This window comes from Carettochelys insculpta, chromosome 12, assembly GCF_033958435.1.
Source record: "Carettochelys insculpta isolate YL-2023 chromosome 12, ASM3395843v1, whole genome shotgun sequence".
Taxonomy (NCBI): domain Eukaryota; kingdom Metazoa; phylum Chordata; order Testudines; family Carettochelyidae; genus Carettochelys; species Carettochelys insculpta.
In genome coordinates this window covers 23,960,966-23,981,814 of record NC_134148.1, presented here as the reverse complement: position 1 = coordinate 23,981,814, position 20,849 = coordinate 23,960,966, and the positions used below count along the sequence as shown (strand labels likewise).

At 43.6% G+C, this 20,849-nt stretch overlaps 1 long non-coding RNA gene across 9 annotated transcripts in view; it reads right to left on the bottom strand.

The window, feature by feature from the left end:
- LOC142019784 (uncharacterized) overlaps positions 1 to 20,849 on the bottom strand; it is a 252,227-nt gene that overhangs the window by 81,510 nt on the left and 149,868 nt on the right. For 5 of the 9 annotated variants that reach the window (XR_012647191.1, XR_012647192.1, XR_012647195.1 and 2 more), the window contains one exon: positions 3,451 to 3,716. The exons of 1 other annotated variant lie outside the window; for it this stretch is intronic. This is a non-coding gene — a long non-coding RNA (uncharacterized LOC142019784). Of the gene's footprint in view, positions 1 to 3,450; positions 3,717 to 7,658; positions 7,722 to 7,809; positions 7,904 to 20,849 lie in introns of all 9 variants that reach the window. 3 more of the 9 variants (XR_012647189.1, XR_012647190.1, XR_012647197.1) reach the window with 3 other exon arrangements.

The following is a 20,849-nucleotide window of genomic DNA, read 5'->3' as shown; positions in this document are numbered from 1 at the left end:
GTTGCTGAGAATTATGAGTATTTAGAAGTATTTAGTTGTGTTGCACAAGAACCTCCATTGTGATGGGTGCAGCAGAAACACAGAACACAAGGCTGCTTCCTCCACAGAGAGCATGCAATGAAAGTCTTTTGTCTTTATATTACTATTTCTACCTAAGAGCAAAATATTTGATTAATAATTGTATGCATTGTGGCATAGTACACCCTGTGCCTTCCCAGGGTCCCATGCCTCTCCTTCTGCCTGGAGGGTTTAGGCTGTACCCACCTCTGTTGGTCTGGGCTGGTCAATCTGTTCCCCGCCCAGCCACAGCCAGGATTTTCAATCTCACTGCAAGAGGGAAGCCCAGGCACTTTCCCCACCCACTGTCTTTTGCAAACTCCCCCCAGTCTCCTTATTGGTCTTGTCCTCATTATCTCACTCTCCACTGCTTCCAAACCACCGCCTCTTTCATTCTCCCCTCTCCTTCCCTGACTGGGATGGCTTTTAAAAGTCCTACCAGCATGCGGACCCTGAGACCAGCTGATCCTCATTACTTAATTGCAGTCCCTCTCTGTTTGCTTTCACCTGCATGCTTAGATGTTTCCCTTCCTCCCCTAGCTCAGGCTACAACATAAAGTGCCCTTTCCCCTTCCTAACAAGATCTGCTGGCATGACCCTCGTACAGTATGTTATAATTTTTATACATGATTAGCTATGTTATAACTCTTCTAGTTAAAAAAAAAGATTTCAGCTAAAAGGGCCATTGTTTTGGAAATATTAGCTGTCCTATCTCACAGTGGCAGAACAGAGTGTGGTTTATCAACCATCACAATTCCATGTTTTGAAATCAGTCTAGATTTTGTGGTGAATTTCCATAAGAAAATGCCCCCATTTTATCTATGGTTATTTTAGTGCTTACATTAGCAATGATGGGAAGAAAGGCCACAAGAGTAAAGCAATAATGGCTGCATAGTTACTGATTCAGGTTATTAGCAACATTAAGAAAATATCAGTTATTTAACTGCAAAGTTAAGAAACTGTCAAAATATCCTATTGGTCATAAAGATTTGGACTTCATGGGTTATTTCATTCTTGAGAAGGAAATCATCTGAAACAGACACTGAATTAATAAATTAGTACCACTCTAGAAATTTTACATTTTAAAAACTGCTAATATATTCCCTGTTAATCAAAAATGTAAAGTTCAAACTGTGTGAAACTTTGCATCTTGGGTTCACAAGGGGTTTGTAGAAACCTTTCTATTGTTTTGGGTCACAATAGGTTACCTTTTTTTCCTCTTTGTTTTGAGTCACCCTCTATTTCACTTTAAGTTTCAGGCTCAAATGAACTTAAAAAAAATCAGTGAAACTTCGAAGAAATTTTACATGACTCCCACAGTTGCTACCAATCAGTTAAAACCTGAGGCTAGGGTCATGCAGTCCTCAGGAAAGATTTTGGTGACTCTGGCCTGACTTTGGGTTTTGTAACAAGATGAAGAGCTGAGAAGGCTGAATTTAGGTGTCGAATGTGACGAGAGCTATGAAACAACCCATTACAGCTATAGAACCCCTTAAGCAGAAGATAGTCTCCTTGTAAATAAAGCAGAATACTATCATTAATTCTTGTTCTCAACTTCCTCATTCAGAATGCAAATTCTACCCTTGGTTACACACATGCAATAATTTCAGCTTCAGTGAGGTTGCATCAGTGTAACTGAGCACAAAATTTTGCACATTACATAGAGTTCCTACAGAGTTAGTTTTGAACAAAGGTGGACACTTGCTCATTAAAATTAGTGCAGTCTGTCTATATTTACTGTGAATACCATTGTGCATCCTTGAAGTGGGAAATCTCCAGCTGTTATAGAAAGATGAAGGCTCAGTAAAAACAGTATAGTTAAATACAACACAACGAATTTGCCCTAAAGTCACTTTACATGTGATCAGGCTCATTTTGGATATTGCTCTTTCATTTGAATGGAAGGCAATATGTGCAGCCTCTTTTGCCAGCAATGTCAAATATAGGCTTTGGTTTCAGGTAACATGATAAACTTGCAGTGAACTAGGATAACATAATACAGAGTGTCAAATTTAATTGTAGCTGCAGGCAAAGAAAGGCATGGCAACACAATAAAATTTTGCCCATTAAGTTTCATAAATTCCATTATGAAGCCTCACGCATATGTTTACATCCCTAATACAGACTAGAGCCTGTGGTCCTAAGCATTCAGCGGGAAATTGTTGCAGTTTACTAATTTTCATCTAAATGCCTTCAATCATTATTCTAAAATAAAAGCACTGAACATAAGGGTTCCCATCATCCTCCACAGCTCATAAACATGCCTGTACTATTAGAACTACGCTTGGGAAACCACCAAGCAAGTGTCAAAGCAAGAAAACGGCCGGTCTTTTCAATGGAACATAAAGGAATTAGGCCCCTTCCGCTGGTAAGTGGCCATATCTAATTTTTAACTGCTATTTGGTCAATGGCTTCTGTTACCACATTGGTGGTCAGTGGCTACAATCTTTTCCCACAGGAGCTATCTTAACCCCATGCAGTTTTGTTGGGGCTACTTGTGTGTGTAAACCATGAAGAATTTCCAAATGTTTCTAACTCTCAAGAGCCACAAGGAATGTACAGATGCAGTCAACACTAAGACCTCAGATGCAAGCTATTACATTCCTCTGATATTCTGGATTCCACAATGCAGATTCAGGCCATAGTCAACCCAGAAAGGAAACACTAGTCACATCAGACCAGGTAACAGCATGAGATAAAGGGAGCAACTGCTCCTGTGCCTGGCGATTCAAAAGGGCCTGGGACTATAGGCCACCACTGCTACAGGTGGACAGAGCCCTGGGCCTTTTAAATAGCCATTGGAGACATGTTATGAACTCTGTGCAACATTTAGGGCTGCCTGGGGGAGGCTAGCTCCAGCCCTGCCCCTTCCACTAGAGGTCCTGCCCCTTTTGGAAGTGCAGAACTGCCCCGCCACACCTTGCCCAGGAGCCTGGCAAGTCTGTTAGCCCCACTGACTCACAGTGTTGGCTTGTCTACATTAGTCATATGACAAGATAAACAATAGCAAATACAAGTCATATTAGAGCAAAACCAGAAATATAAAGATTTCTAATTGGTCTTCCACCACATATTTATTCTCAGTAAAGTTTAATAGTGTCCAGGCCAAAAATATTTCACTTATTTCTAGTTTGCCGCTTCCGATACCTCACACTTTTAATTACTCTATTACTTCTAAACCTTAATATCTTGAAATGTCCTGGATTCCACATAGCATCTTAAGCAGAAACTTCCAGACTTTTTATTAAAAGCCTTCACAACTGATGTGCCAGGTAAATAACTTGTCAGTGACACTGTATGCATGAGGGTGGATGTGAGCAAACAAGTATCCAGGTTGGCATGCCATTATGACAGATTAAGTATAACAAACATTATAATCACTTTACTACTTACATGCCATTTATAAAGTTCCTTCAATCCCCTTCAATCAGAAAGGCAGCTGAGTTAGTCTGTATCTTCAAAAACAACAAGAAGTCCTGTGGCACCTTATAGATTAACACATAGTTTGGAGCATAAGCTTTCGTGGTCAAAGACCCGCTTTGTCAGATGCATGAGTAGGGGGTTCCAGAGGAGGGAGTCTCAGTCAAGGGGAGGGCCAGAGTTGACAAGGTCTGTTCAGTCACAGAGGATATGGCCTCTTATCAGCAGTTAATGTGGAGCTGTGAACATCAAGAGAGGAGAAATCAGGTCAATTCAGTCAGGGAGGATGTGGCCCATTATTAGTAGCTAGCTTTTGGTATAGTCCAACACAACAGTCTCATAAGGAAACTGAGGAAATGTGATATAGATGGTTATAGATTTTATCAGTGGAGATTATGCTTTGGAGGTGTACATCTTGTATCCTCCTTTCCCCTTCTGCCCACAGGAATGCTGGCTCTAGATATGCAGCAATAGGTAAACATATCTTGTTGAGTTCAACATTTTTGCTCATTGCTGATACCCTACACATTGTTGTAAAGGTGGAGGGTTTTTTTTGTTTTTGTATAAACTGAAGTAGCTCCTGATCATGGGCCACATCCTCCCTGACCGACTTGACCTGATTTCTCCTCTCTTGATGTTCACAACTCCACATTAACTGCTGATAAGGGGCCATATCCTCCGTGACTGAACAGACCTTGTCAATTTTGGCCTTCCTTTTGACTGAAACACCCTCTTTGAACCCTCCTCTGGAACCCCCCACTCATGCATCTGATGAAGTGGGTCTTTGCCTATGAGAGCTTATGCTCCAAAATATTTGTCAGTTTATAAGGTACCACAGGACTTCTTATTGTCTTTGAGTATGGTTTTCCAACCTGTTGTGCTTCCAGCTTATAGTGATTTCATCTATATCACATTTCCACCATTTCCTTATGAGACTGTTGTGTTGGTTTATACCAAAAGCCTTATTAAATTCAAGATACATCACATGTACTACTTCCCTTTCTCCCCCTCCACTTGGCCAGTAATCCTGTCAGGGGAAATTAGGTTGATTTACTCTTCACATAGATGTGTTGGTTATTCATTCTAACCCTATTATTCTCCAACTGTTTTGAACTCATTATTTAATCATTTGTTTTAGTATCTTGCCAGATACTGAGGTTAGAATAACTGGTCTATGGTTATAGAGTTTATTAATGGAGATTAGGCTTTGGACATTGGTGAAGACATCTTGTATCCTTCTTTCCCCTTCTGCCCCCAGGAATGCTGGCCCTAGATATGCAGCAATGTGTAAACATATCTTGTTGAGCTCAACATTTTTGCTCATTGCTGATACCCTACACATTGTCGTAAAGGTGGAGGGTTTTTTTTTTTTTTGTATAAACTGAAGTCAGACAGAAGTCAGTAATCATTCTTATCTAGCTTCTGATGGTTTAATTTCCATTGTTATGATTAACCATGGAACCATATATATATATCTAAGGCACTTTATATTTTGTGGTATATTGTTGACACAACAGCTTTGTAGCTGCTGCACACGTACAATGATGCACATTACAGTGAAAAATACTTAGAAGCTAATTCAGCACCAGTATAAACTGGAATATCTCTATTGATATCAATGGAATTGCACCTGCTCACACTAGACAAACAGTTTGCCTGGTGACTATGAAATTTGAATCAAATATTTGCTTGGATATTTGTTGCTTTCATGGAAGCTATTTTTAAATGTCCTTTTTAAACACATAACAGGGAAAACATACAACTGGAGTAAAATGTAAAACATGGCAAATAGCGATAGTGTTTACACAAAACATTCTGATCAAATATATTTTTGGTCAATAGCTTAAAAATGAAATTTTTTTATTCAATCTGTTCTAAATCCTAACAAATTATCCTAATCAGCAATACATTTACATAATACACATTCTCTTTACAAACTCTGCCTATGCAACTCTAATGAGGCCAAAACATATCAGCTAGTGTAACGCATGTAGAAACAATCAATATCCACTGGTCTCCAGGGTAAAATTTCATCCCTTACAAAAGGGGTTATGGAACCCCTCAAAACAGCAGAACTGACATGGTTATACTGTAAATGATAGTAAAACAGGCAGGCAGGCAGCTTCTACAGCCTCTGTATTTTGTGGAACTCAATTCTCTGCAGCCCAAAATACTGAGAGTTGGGAATACTGAGTTGGACTAGGAAACAGAAAATATGGGCCTGTAGGTCTTGCACAGATCCACTGGGTTTGAAACAGGATGGTGCTGCAGCATCATGGGACCTATTCCAACCCAAGGGCTGGACTGGTGACCAGAATGTCTAGTAAGCACTCTGGAATCAGACAATTGGAGAGAAGGCATGCATTTGCACTAACCTAATGGTCAGCCATTTCAGATTGAAACTGAGCAGGTTTCTGAAAAGTTTCTAGTTCAAAACAGGCACACTCAGAGACATAACAGCTACTAGCACAGCCTTTCCAAGACTAGTAGTATGATGCACTTCCTCAATGTAGCTGTAGAGCTACCCCAACACTCCATGGCTTGGAAGTGGATTTGGCCCACACAGCCCTAGAATATCTCCCTACCCAAAGCTACTTACCATTTTAGCATATGGTGGCTACAGAGGCTTGGCAATACTCAGTTCCAAGAAAGAGTTCCTTTTCCCAACTCTGCGGAACATTGGGGAGCCTGTACACAGCTACTACAGAAGTCTCAAGGCTGAAGCAGTATCCATTTGTAAGCTGTACCTGCCACTCCATAGTCTGGTAGACCTTCCTAACTGTGTATCAACTCTGGCTTGCCTGCCTGCCCTTCTTCTTCCCTCCATGCTACAGCTCAGGGACACCCCATGGAGCTATCCTTTGTGTTACACAGAGGTGACAGGGCCTCCCAGAACCCAAATGTAGCAGAACTGTCTCTGCTCTTCTGCATTTGGGGGTTTCCTGGGCACATGCACTATTTGCACCATAATAAACTAATAGAAGTCATAAGTCTAGTAATTTTTGCATCTGGTACAGATATTTTAAACCAAAACACATTTATTCTCCAACAATTCCAAACTTTGAGGGAAATCCTCAACTTCTGTTCATTGCTTATTTTTGACTAGCAGAAAGAAAAAAACTGCCACTTATCAGGTGAAAGACAAGTTCTATGAAAATGTAACAGATGACCGGTGGGTTTTTTGTTGGTTTTGTTTTTATTTGTAAAAAATAAAATAAAATACTTAGGGCTTGTCTACACTTGCCCTCAACTTTGAAGGGGGCATGTTAATCAGGGTGACAGAAGATTACTAATGAAGTGCTGCGGTGAATACACAGCACTTCATTAAGCTAATTCTCTCTCACGGCAATCTCAAAGTGTCAAACTTCGAAGTGCCAGCATGCATGTAGCTGCGGAACACTTTCAAGTGCCCACATTACTTCAAAGTGCCTTTACTCCCCAAAGTTTGAGGCTTCAAAGTTGCCGCAGGGAAAATTAGCCTAATGAAGTGCTACCTATTCACCACAGCACTCCATTAGTAATCTCCCATCGCCTTGATTAACATGCCTCCTTCGAAGCTGGGGGCAAGTGTAGACCCAGCCTTAGTAAATTGTTAGTCCAGTCCTTTGAACAAAATACAAGGAATTAGGCAATATCTCAGTAGTAAATGCTGGTAACAAATATTTGAATAAAAGCAAGAACACAAGTTTCTTCTTCTTCTTCTTCTTCTTCTTCTTTTTTTTTTTTTTTTTTTAAAAAAAAAAATCCCATCCTGTTCACAAATTGAAGTCTAATCATTTTTGGAATAATACAAGTGTAAACCCCCAGATTCCATTTCTTACAGATCCTTGTGGAAACCCTGTATGATTCAATAGCACAACATAAAACAAATTGGAATTTAAAATAAAAATATACGATGAGTGGAAAGAGGTAACATTTCACTTATTAAAAAAAGGGTCCTTGTAGCTAAGGGATAAGCCATTTAAGTTGTATTACCTGGAAGATATATGCCTTTAAAAGGATTAATACTAGTTACCTCCCCTTCATTTACTTTTAAAAACAGGTGTATTAAATATGAAAAATCAATCCTATGGAACATTTTGGGTAACACAGTATTACGTTTTTACTGTATGAATCAAATCAGCTGTAGTTCCACATATCAAAGACTTGTGAGAGAGGTTCAATATAAGTCAAATACCTACTCATTCTCAAGCAGACACCTTCCAACTGAACATCCATTATCAACACAACAGGAGCCAAAGATTCTATAGATAAAGCGAAAAGAAAGGTGATAATGCACTTGCCAGCATGAAAGAAGAAACAAGGGAAAAATCAACCAAATATAGTATGTACCTCATCCAGTATCAAATCCCACCAGTTAGAGAACCACACACTGCTATTGCCGCTCAGAACCAGTTATTTCAACAGCATTTGTGGAGACTCTTCCCTCAAAAAAAAAGTATAAAAAATTATTTTACCCTTTTCCAGTAGAAAGATAACCTTCAGAATGTAAATCAATATACTTTTGCCCTGGCAATACAGCTTTGCAGAAAGCTGTCTCCACTTAAACAAAAGAATCAGAAAAAAGGAAAAATCTCTCCAGCACCTTATTCACCTCTGTGAAGTGTTCACTTCAATTTCTAGCTGTGATCATTTAAATGCCAACCCTTGTAATCTTCCTCAGAAAAGTTATGAACTCCTCTCAGCTGGAAACAAGATGTCTGATTTTGCTGTTGTGTACATGAAGAAGGAGATCATTAGTGTATATGGATTTGTACCAGCATGACAGAAATGAGAATTAAGCCCAACGTATTCAGAAAAAATTGGGCCAAATTCAGCCCTTATATAAGCAGACAGCTCCTTTGCTACACAATCTTCCTTAGCCAGCCATCCCTCCACAGAAAAGGGAGGTTTAGGGAGTGTGGTGTTGACTATGTGGAAAATATCAACTGTTTATGTAACAGACAAAGTGGTCAGGTGTGTATATACTGGGGAATATAGCAGAGCAAGAGGACAGCTTACCCCCTTCCTTTTATTCAAAATGAATTCTCTTAGTGAATATGACGTTTCTCATATTATACATGGTATCTGGTCAGTGTAAGGGAACCTCTTAAATGTTTTGAAGTACGTTTGTCTTGCTAAGCCAAGAACTTGCTCAAGGAGCTAGAGATCTCGCTAAATAGTCCACAATGAACTCCTTCTCTACTAGGAAATCTACTAACTTTTTTGGTGTAGCTGTTTGTTACATTTTTAAAAAGATACCATAAAGCCCCAGCCTGTCAAATTCCCTGATACTAGAACCACAGAAGTCACCTCCTGAGGCAGAGCAGGATGATGCGTTTCCTGCTGGCGGTGGAGACAGTGGGGTTTTCTAACAGCAGTTCCTACACTGATGGCATTCTGATAGCGTGTGCAAGAGTCTACAGGCAGCTCTGTGAGCTAGAATCAGGAACACAAATGTGAGACAAGTCTGATCTCGCATGGAAGTCAGAAAGGGGAGGTGTTTCCCATGCAAATAAAAACATAGTGAGCAACCCTCTGCAGTGGTAAGTACCTTTGTCTCTGAATCCCACTCCCTTACAGAAGGCAACATAGCCTCACCTTGAAAACATGGCTCCTGGTCAAGACAATAAATTCATCCCCAATGACATATGGACACACAATACCTAGGATTTGTTAAGTGGACACTTCACAACTAGCTATAATCAAACTTGGTCTATAGCTTCTTTTGTTCAGTCTGATTCCATGAAATTCACAGTCTGGTGCTCAACACAGATAACATCACGGCAGCTGGCATGCTTGAACATCCCACAAATATAAAACTGTGATGTTCCTGATACGATTTCCTTGAAAGGAAACAGAAAGAGTCTAGCTACGTTGTAAAAACTTCATGTAAAATAGTGAACTTTCCAAATGGCATTATTTTAAAGAGAGCATGAATCTGATATAGAGAGACAGCTGTTCCCAAGGTCAGAAACATCAGCTTTACAAAATAATACCTAAGAGACGCTTGAATACATTATCCTGAGGTCTTTCACCTCTCACTTAGGCCCCACTGCCCATCACTGTACTATCAATCCATTTCTAGCATTTTACTTGGCTATGAACTCCTTGGAATGACAAGAGGATGATTCATAACATAGAGTAAGGCTTCCAGGAAGCTTTTTCACTTGAAGCTACAGGGTAAGTGAATCAGCCTTTTGCTTTCTCCCAGGAACTACTTATCTTCAATCTTTCAATTAAAGGTCAAACAATGAAAGGAGACAGTCGAGTCATCTATTATGTTTTCCCCTCCTGTTCCTATGATAAAAAGGTCTGCTTTTTACATGGTTATGTCTCAACCAGCTAACGATTGTTTTTGCAGGTAAAAATGTGAAAAATAATCTTCCAAGACCTTGCAATTTTCTAAAATTAATGCACAAGCAAATGATAGTTCCTACCATATCTCAGTCTTTTGGTAGCTTGAAGCCCTCTGATGAAGGCAAATCCAAAGCATTTATCACAATGATAGCAAGCAATGCTTCCTGTGTACCAAACTGAAAAATGTTTTTGAGGAAAACATTTCTCCCTCCTTGCCTATGGATTTAAAAGAAATATAGAGGGATATAATAAGGCTGATGTTTTTAATTGGACTGCAGTGAGAATTAATTGGTTACATTAATTAGCATACTGAGCCAAATTTATCATTGCTTTAAGATACTGTTGTGCCAACTCTGCTAGCACAGAGATATCATGGGACAGGCTTAAGTTCCAACAGAGAATACCTCTGCCCTACAGCAGGCAAAGAACTAGCTTTGCCTGATCTATGCCAACTATTGCAGGATTTGGGAATATTTGGGAAGGTTAGGGGTACGGTGACCATATTTCCCTATGTGAAATATGGCACACATTGTAAAATTGCATGGAGTTGAGCGAGTTCAACGGCAGTCCATCAGATGGAGCACAAACATTCAAAATAGCATGAAGTTGACTGAGCATCCATTTAAAAGATATACTGCATTATTGTAACAAAAATAGGAACCAATTTAAAATACATACCTACAATTAAGTGGTTATTGCTCTATAAAAGTTCCTGCCTTGTCCTCATCTTGCTTTTCTCCAGAGTGTGGGCTGGTAATGTGAGTAGGAGTAGGGGGGGAGAGAGAGAGAGAGAGAGAGTGTTTCAGGAACCAGAGCAGGGGGCTGGGGGTTTGTGGGGAAGGGTTGGGGTATGTGAGTGAGCTGCTGGAAATTAGGGCTGGGTGTGTGTGCAGGAGGGCCGGAGTCTGGACAAGAGGCTGGGAGTGAGGAGGCGGCCTGGGACGGGGTTCTGGAACAATGTAAGCCATGTGATATTTTTGCAGCAGTATAAGAAGAGAATGAAACCTACTAGGCCAGTTTTCCCTGCACCTCCATTTAATATCACTGGAGTAAGTGGATTTACAACAGATAAATTATACCCCTAGCTTTTAAAGTGAAACAATATATCATTCCATACCTAATATCTTGCAATATCTCACTGTATTCAGTACAGCACAGCATACTTTCTGATATCCATACACACTGTGCCAAGCCCATTGCCAAACTTTTCAGCCTGCCATCAGTCTGTATACAACAGACCTACATTCTAATACTCCACTCTGTAAACTGGATTTTCACATCTTGTAATTTATAAATCCCCATGAGAGGTACAGTACTGAAAGGCTTGGAAATCCTCAACCCTTGCCCTGATACGGCCTCCAGCAGTCTTCCACTGAAATCTCCTATCATGGGTTTAGCTCGCACAAACAGTGACTTGACTTCCCATCTAACCACTGGGCCCAGCTGCCCCTCTCCACCCCAGAGATACCCAGGCCCAGGCCACATGGTGCCTGTTTGTTTTCTATTTGCTACCTGTGGGTCACCCCTTTCTTTCCCACCTCTGCAGTACTGGCCTAGCAAGTTCTCCCATTCCCCAGAGCAGGGCCAGCTTAAGATAAGGGCTGCAGTCTAATGGTTCAAATACCCTTTCCCAAACAAATGCTAAACCTTGATGGAAATCAGTTACCTGGAAATCCAACTCTAATGGAAAAGTCATATAAACAGTATCTAGGGTAAAGTTCTTCCAGTTTTGAAATTTACCGTGTATCAACTGGTAAAGTAACACAGGATATCTTTTTTAAAAAGTATTGATCAGTTTCAGATAGCTACAAAACTGCTGAAGAATTATGTTGCAACAAGCATTCTTTGCCTTCTGAACCATTAACACCTCTGCAAAGTGGAGCAGCCAAACTCCCTACCCCCAACCTATTTCTGCCATCATCTCACCTTTTTCCACCTCCCCTCGAATGGGGGAGGGGGGGGCTGTGGCTCTGGCCTTTGAGGCGAAGTCACAGGCAGAAGGAAGGGAGCAGGGGGTAGTTCCACCTGCCACACCTGCCTGAGAAATTTAAATGGGTCTGGGGCTCCCAGACCCTTTTAAATTGCCTGTGGTCCTAGGCACTTGTCCCCTTTGCCCTGCCCCATCAGTAGGCCAGGCTGAGCCACCTCCCACACCCCAAACCTCTAGGCCCCAGCCTGGAGCCTTTTTCTGCTGCACCCCAAGCCCTTCAACCCCAGCTGTACTTCAGAACATAGATTCCTAGAGGGAACTCTCCCCTCCTATATTGAGCCCATTATTTTTGTGCTCACCCCAGATCGTAGGGGCCCCCACAAAAGCTAACAGCCCTGGCCTCCAGAAGAGTTAATCCAGCCCTACCAGCCCTCTTGCATGATCCACCTTCCTTGTCCCTGTCTTTCTGTCTCTTCTCCTTCCTGAGCCCTGTCCCCCATCCTTCATGAGACTCCTCCAAACCCATGATTCCACATCTAACCCCTGCCTGGATCCAGCTGCCCTTTACTCCAGAGACTTGCTTCTTTGTGCTGCCTGTGTGCTACCAAGCTAAGTGCAACCCCCCGCCACCAACAGCTGCCTCCCTTTTCCTCCCGAGTGGCCACTCCCTGTTCTCTGCCCTGGGGCCGTGACCTCCCTATCCCAATCCTATTACCTGCCAGCAGTGTTTGTGGGTCTGGGGGATATCTGAGACACAGCCTCCTCTGTCTTTCTCAAGCAATATGAGAAGAGAGGGGTGTATGGGCTGTCCAGGGAGGGGTAGCAGCTCTGGTGTGGGGACTTGTCGTGTCTCTTCAGGGGCAATTCATGCACCTTTGGTCACCACCTGGCACCCAGCTCTCACCTGTGGCTCCAAGAAGCTGTAGCATGCAGCGGCCACACCCTGATAAACCGCTTCGACAGGTGGGCTAAATCAGGTGAGGGTGAGATAGGGAATTGCCTATCCCAGCATGCAAAGTCAGCCCCGGCGGATTGGATGGATGAGATCAACAGCAAGATCCAACGACCAGGAAGACGGTTCTGCAATGGTCTGTGGAGAGTGAAGGCCATGACAAGGCACCAAAGACAGCATGGCCATCCACTGCAGCCAGTGAAGTCCCAGCTGTGATGACTTTTCGTACCCCTGGAACCAGGCTTCTGAGGTTGAGAGAGTGGAACTGCCCCTGTGCAATGGGTTTGCCACTTTAAACATTCTGCCGCACAGGTTCTTTGCACATTCTCCTCACTTCTGTCTACCTGAAAGTCCCATGGCCATGGAGGAGGGGCGAAGTGACAGGTGGAGATGACCACTGGGAGTCCTAGCTCCAAACCTGCATGTAGGCAGCCTGTGGATCAAAACAGTGGCATCTGATTGACTATGTCATCAGTCACAGGCAGGACATTCAAGATGTTAAGATCACCAGGGCCATGAGGGGAGCTGAGTGCTGGACTGATCATAGATTTGTCAGATCAGTCCTTATGCTGCACATCAAACCACTGCATCGCAAGAAGCTCAAGGTTGTCAGACCCTCCTTCAACATTGGGAAGCTGCAACATACTGGTCATCATGAGAAATTCGCAGCCTGCCTTGACGAAGTGCTGACGTCCCATGGATCTCTGACTGGAGACCCAACACAAAAGTGGGACCAGTTCAAAACCCTCGTGACGGAGTCAGCCAAATCAACTCTAGGACTAAAAAAGACAGTTCACCAAGACTGGTTTGATGAAAATGACGAGGCCATCATGAAGACCTTAGGGGAAAAGCAGAACGCATTTCTGCTATGGCAAAATGATCAGTCCTCAATCTCCAAACATGATCATTTCAAATCCCTTCAGAGCCAGGCGCAAACGGCTCTTTGCAAAATGCAAGATGAGTGGTGGGAGAGTAAAGCTGATGAACTCCAATACTACGCTGACACCAAGAACTCCAAGACATTCTTCAGTGCTATCAAAGCTATATATGGACCTTCAAAGCCAAGTACTACACCTCTCCTGTCTGCAGATGGCATGACCCTTCCGAGGGAGAAGAACAGCATCAACAATAGGTGGAGATCCTGTGGCCCTAGATCAGATCCCTCAGAAACCCACAATAGACAGTCTTGACCAGCCCCCTACAATGGATGAGGTCAGAAAGGCAATCAGCCAGACCAGCTATGGCAAAGCCCCTGGGACGGACGGTATCCCTGCTGAAATATTCAAAGCGGCAGGACCAGTGTCACTTGAAGCCTTTCACAACCTCTTCATCAGCATCTGGGAAGAAGAGGACATGCCCAAAGACTTTAAGGGTGCCACAATCATCTCGCTTTTCAAGAACAAGGGCCACAAAGCTGACTGTGGAAATTACCAGGGCATGTCCCTTCTCTGTACTGCTGGGAAGATCTTGGCTCGAGTCATCCTTAACTGTCTGATCACCAGCATCTCAGAGGAGAACCTACCAGAGGCACAGTGTGGTTTTCACCCAGGCCGCAGCACCACTGACATGATCTTTGGTGTTCGTCAGGTCCAGGAAAAGTGCACAGAGCAGAACTTGGATCTGTATGCTGTCTGTACAGACCTGACCAAGGCGTTTGAGAAGAGTGTGAGAAGAGTCCACGTCAGCCACACAGCCTGATCCTTCCCTTCCTGCATCCCCTCCACCCATGGCCCCGGGCCGGGCTGCTGGCAACAGCATGTTTAAAAAATGTGTTTAAAGAGCCCACACCCCTTCTGCAGCTGGCTCTTGAAACAAACAGTCCGTGCTGTTTAAAGCACCATCTCTTTAAAATTCAGGTCCCAGCTTTGCAACATATGGGACAATTAGCCTGTTTTTTTTTTAAAAAAAGACAGGACGCTCTCTGGAGAGCAGTCCAGGGACAGTCCCAGCTAAAACGGGATGGATGGTCACCCTACTTACTGGTGTTGTCCTTCTTAAACTGACCCCCAAAATGTGCCAGTCCAGTATGTAGAGGAGCATGACTATCTCCAGGCCTCAGAATATTTTCTGTCATTTACAGAGGAACTTCCCTTACAGAGATGCCAAGAAAAGTCTGCTGATTTAAAAACCACACTTCTCTTTTCAGAAGTTAATAATGCAACAGCTCTCCTTGAGCCAAGTCACTGATGTGTGTGTGTATGCAGAGGGTGACTATGCCGGAGCATGCTTATTTTTAGGGGCACGTGCTCAGTTGCACGTACTTTGATAATTACACACAACAAACCCTTGATGTCTCCATTAATTACTCCATCAATGAACAAAGTATAACTGTCAGTAAAGCGGGCATGGGCTGTGGCTGACAATTGTCAAGAGGTGATACTCTGTTACCAGATTTGCTGAGCACAGCCACAAAAATGACCGAAGGTCAAATCCATCCCTAGCTGGTGTTGGACATAGTTGTGCAGCAGTTATTGGGTTCCTAGTGTGTTTCAAATCCAAACCCACCAAGTTGTGACATGTCATGTGATCCAATGGCATCCAATGTAGTAGTAGTAGTAATAGTAGTAGGCATCCTTCAGTCTACATAGACTATGGATCGTGCCCTTCGTAGTTCCATTTGGAATCATCATTTGCAGCGTCGACTGTGACTGTGAAGGCCCACACAAGAGTGACAGTCCTTGCTGCATCTGTTGCATGTTTAATGGGTGTCTGGCAGGTCCTTACTGTGCTTGCTGTGGGCTTGCTTCTCCTCTGCTAGCTGTCTGGTCCTCATCTCACCCTTCTGAAGGCCCTTGTGTAGTTCCTGGCTCCATCTGCTGCGATCGTCTGCCAGCTCCTCCCAGCTGTCCAGCTCAATGTCTACCTCCCTTAGGTCCCTCTTGCAAACATCTTTATAGCGCAACTGGGGGTGTCCGGGAGGTCTTTTGCCAGAGGCTAGCTTGCCATACAGGATGTCTTTTGGGATCCTTCCATCATTCATCCTGTGGATGTGGCCAAGCCAGCAGAGCTGCCACTGCCTGAGGAGGGTGCGCATGGTTGGTATTCCAGCTTGCTCAAGGACGGCAGTGTTGGACACACTGTCCTTCCACAATATTCCAAGGATGCACCTGAGGCAGTGCAAGTGGAAGACGTTCAGCCTCTTTTCCTGGCGGGCATACAGGGTCCAAGACTCACTGCCATAAAGGAGGGTGCTGAGGATGCAGGCTCTGTAGACTTGCATTTTGGTGTGGGTGTACAACTTGATGTTATTCCACACTCTCTTGCTGAGTCTGGACAGAGTTGTGGCTGCTTTTCCGATCCTCCTATTTAGCTCAGTCTCCAACGACAGGGTGTCAGTGATGGTGGACACGAGGTAAATGAACTCGTGGACAACCTCTAATGTATAGTTGTCAGTGCTGATTGATGGAGGTTCAGCAATGTCCTGACCAACTACGTTTATCTTCTTTAGGCTGATGGTAAGCCCAATGTCCTTGCATGCTTTGGAGAACCGATCCAGTAGTTTCTGAAGCTGGTCTTCTGCGTGTGATACTACAGCAGTGTCATCTGCAAACAGCATATCTCTGATGAGGACTTCCCGCACCTTAGATTTAGCTTTCAGCCTTGCAAGATTAAACAGTTTCCCATCAGATCTTGTGCACAAAAAGATGCCCTCTGTTAAAGATCCAAAGGCATGCTTCAGGAGGAGCGCGAAGAAGATCCCGAACAACGTCGGAGCAAGGACACATCCTTGTTTGATGCTGCTCCTGATGCTGAAAGCATCCGATAATGTGCTGTCATATTGAATGGTTCCTCTCATGTCTTCGTGGAACGACTGGATCATCTTGAGTAACCATGGAGGACAGCCTATCTTGTGGAGCAGTTTGAACAGTCCATCCCTGCTGACCAAGTCGAAGGCCTTGGTCAGATCAATGAAGGCAATATCGAGTGGCTTCCTCTGCTCCCTGCATTTCTCCTGCAGCTGCCTCAGACAGAAGACCATGTCAACGGTAGATCTCTCTGCCTGGAATCCACACTGTGATTTGGGATACACCCTCTCAGCAATCTTCTGGAGTCTGCCGAGGATGACACGAGTGAACAGTTTACCAGTGGTGCTTAGGAGGGAGATTCCATGGTAATTGTTGCAGTCTCTTCTGTCTCCTTTGTTCTTATACAATGTTAAAATGTTAGCGTCGCGCATATCCTGTGGAACCTCTCCCTCTCTCCAGCACAGGCACAGTAGCTCAGGTAGGGGTTCCAGGAGGGTGTCCGTGGCACACTTGATTACCTCTGGTGGTATACCATCCTGGCCTGGGACCTTTCCTACCACAATGCTGTCGATGGCTTTCTTCAGTTCATTGACAGTTGGTTCCTGATCCAGTTCGTCCATTACTGGTAGGAGCTCGACTCCATTGAGGGCTGTATGAAACACAATGTTCTCGCGTGAGTACAGCGTGGAGTAGTGCTCGACCCAGCGCTCCGTTTGGCTTTGTCAGTGATGACTTCACCATATTTGGATTTCAGAGGTGCCATCTTGTTCTGGGTGGGTCCTAATGCCTTGTTAATGCCCTCGTACATTCCCCTGAGATTACCAGACTCAGCACTGGTCTGGATGCTGCTGCATAGCTTGAGCCAGTAGTTGTTGGCACAGCGCCTGGCTGTCTGCTGTACTGTTTTTCTGGCTGCTCTGACTGCTTGCAGGGTATTCTGGCTTGGTGAGCGTTTGTACTCCAGGAGTGCAGCGCGCTTCTTTTCGATGGCTGGAATCATCTCATCGGAGTTAGCTTTGAACCAGTCATTTGTGTTTCTAGCTTTTCTTCCAAACACCAACAAGGCTGTGTTGTAAATTGTATCCCTCAGCTGCTGCCATCTGGATGTCACATCGGCACCCCCAGGGCTGCTCTGTAGATTCTCCTTGAGGGTCACACTGAATTTTTCAGCTCTCTCTGAGATTGCTGTCTTTCTGGCATCAATGCGGGGCCTTCCAGTAGGTTTAGAGTGGTACAGCTTCTTAGGTCTCACCTTGAGTTTGGAGCAAACTAGCAAGTGATCTGTAACGCAGTCGGCACTATGATAGCTGCATGTCAGAAGGATGTTTTTGAGGTTATCGCGTCTAGCGATGACCACGTCTAGTTGATGCCAGTGTTTTGAGCGTGGGTGTCTCCATGACACTCTGTGCTGTGGCTTGGTTTGGAAAAATGTGTTTGTGATGCACAGATTGTGGCACGTGCAAAGTTCGAGGAGACGCTGTCCATTTTCATTCATTTTTCCCACACCGAAGTGGCCTAAGCTGGAAGACCATGAGTCATGATCGGCTTGAAACACCACTGTGGCTGTGGCCACAGTAGCCCCTCATTTTGGATGGGCTATGGTAATATGGCACTTTGGAGTATGCTAATGAGGCACTGCCATGAATATGCAGTGCCTCATTACCATAATGGTGGCCACATGCACTTTGAAACTGCCAGTTTTGAAATGCATGTGGGCCATATAGCTGGGGCCTTTTGACATGGCCCCCTGATTTCGAAATCCCCTTACTCCCATTTAGTTTTGGGAAAAAGGGGCTTTCGAAATCAGGGGGGTTGTTTCGAAAGGCTCCTGGCTACATGGGCCATGTGCATTTTGAAATCATCAGTGTCGAAGCGCTTGCAGCTGCTATTATGCTAATGGGGCACGGCATATTCATAGTGCTGCCTCATTAGCATATTCCAAAGTGCCATATTATCATAGCCGCTCCAAAAGGAGGGGCTAGTATGGCCACAGCACGTGTCAGGAAATTCTATTTCAAAATAGCTGGGTGCTACTTCGAAATACACTGTGGGTGCGTCTACACTAGCCGGCTACTTCGAAGTAGCCAGCACAACGTTGAAATAGCACCTGTCGTGTCTACAAGTGCCATGTGCTATTTTGACATTGAAATCAACGTTAGGCATCTCGACATCGAAATCGCTATTCCCGTCCAAAGATGGGAATAGTGCCCTACGCTGACGTTCAATGTCGAAGTAGGGCATGTGTAGACGATACGCGTTCTGCTACTTCGAAATAGCGGGGTCCTCCATGGCGGCCATCAGCTGAGGGGTTGAGAGACACTCTGTCCAGCCCCTGTGGGGCTCTATGGTCACCGCGCGCAGCAGCCCTTAGCCCAGGGCTTCTGCCTGCTGCTGCTGTTGCAGCTGGGGGTCCATGCAGCATTCACAGGGTCTGCAACCGGTTGTTGGCTCCGTGGATCTTGTGCTGTGCAGGCCGAGTGTGTCTGGGAGGGGACCTTTAAGGGAGTGGCTTGGGGCTTTGCTGTCCCCTTATTTTGACGGGGTGCACATGTGTGTGTGGACGCTCTGCATTTCCTTCCAGGGTGGCTCCTTTCGACATTCTCCGTCACCACTTCGACGTTGAACGTCAACGGCACCAGCCCTGGAGGACGTGTAGATGATATGTGTCGAAGTAGTCTATTTCGATGTTCTTATGTCAAAATAGGCTACTTCGATGTAGTGTGCTAGTGTAGATGTAGCCTGTGAGTAGCTGTGTTATTTTGAAATAAGATATTTTGAAATAACTGTTTTGAAATACCTTATTTTGAGATAACTCTGTAGTGTAAGCATAGCCAGATACAATATTGGTTCTTTGTCAACCTCCAACCTTTCAATAACTATACAGAGACGGTGGAGCCAGTCAGACAGACGGCAAAGAAGTTACAGTACAACCAAGATATGTCTTTATGGAAAGATCTTTAAATTTACTGGGAAATCAGGAGATAGCTATGTGCTGCTTAGGTATTCTGTACATGACTGTCATTAAGCTTTTCTCTAAGTGCATATTTATGCTGCAGGTGGCATTGTTACTGAATAGAACCCAGACAGTAGAAATGTTGAGTGATTCACTTCTCTAAAATGAATTTGAAAACCCTTTGATCAGACATTTCCTGCTTTAGCATTCCATTGTGAGAACAAAGTGAAAACTATTCATGGTGAGGATGAGAGATGTGTATAAAACTTAAGCTGAGTTTTAATAAATTATCTTGTTTGTTCAACAGCTGTAGGAATCCTAATATCTTGTTCTGGGTGGCAGCATGTATAATATGAATGATAACTAAATTTAAAGTTTTCCCAGCTCCAGAACTTGAATATATTTGAGACAGCGCGAACAGTGATGTGGAGAGAGGATAGAAAGAAAATATTTTGTTTAAAGGTGGCACATTTTACTTACTCATCACGGCAAAACACAGGGCCAGATTCTTACCCCCTGTTCCCAGGTTCCTAATGTAGCATCTGAGGATTCCACTGATGCAGGAAAATGTGCTGAATGTGTAAATTTGACATAGACATTTCTACGCCACCTTCCCTCCTTCCCTAAACGTACAGGAAACTTGTTAGAACTCTTGTAAGCCTCTTCCACTCCTATGTCTTTGAGGATAGGCTATTGATAGCTGCTCTAAATTGTTTCAGAGGCCATTCAAATCCTACAATGTTCCCAGAACTGGGAAGTCAGAAAGGCACCTTTCCTAACTTTTGTCTGCTGTACTATGGATTTCGCCCACAGTATGGTATTCATGAAAACACACTGGCCTTGTTCTCCTTTTATTTACACCGCCGTAATCTTGGATTAACTCCAGTGAAATCTATGAAGTTATACTGATGTTAGCTAAAAGATAACCATGCACTGAGTGGGTTTGGGTTCATTTCCAGGTTATTTTGATGTACAGCGAACATTCATATAAAATATAACTTCACAACACAAACACAAAACAAAGCTTCCCTGTACTCCCCGCTCTTAGTTTAAATTACTGTGCATTGCTAATATTGCTTTATGTGTTGCTCTTTGAGATTATGATATGCAAACAGATTAGGAATGTTAAACAGGTGTCAAATAATGAGCACGGGATTTATTGTAACCATTCAATATGCTCAGACTTATAACTGCTCAGTACTTTGTGCTCCATAATTATATGGTTGCCACAGTATAGCCATTCAGCAATGTCATAATTAGCAAGTAATTAACTAAAGTATTTGATGAGATGCTGCAGAGCACAAAGCATGTGTACAGGTTGACAGCAAGAGGATATGTAAACTGCCTTTTTAACAATTCTCTGACACCAACATGAAAACCAATTGTTCTTCAGCTGTAGCAATTAAGAGAGCTGCTCTGATGCTGATTCTATAGATTAGAGAGACTACAGTC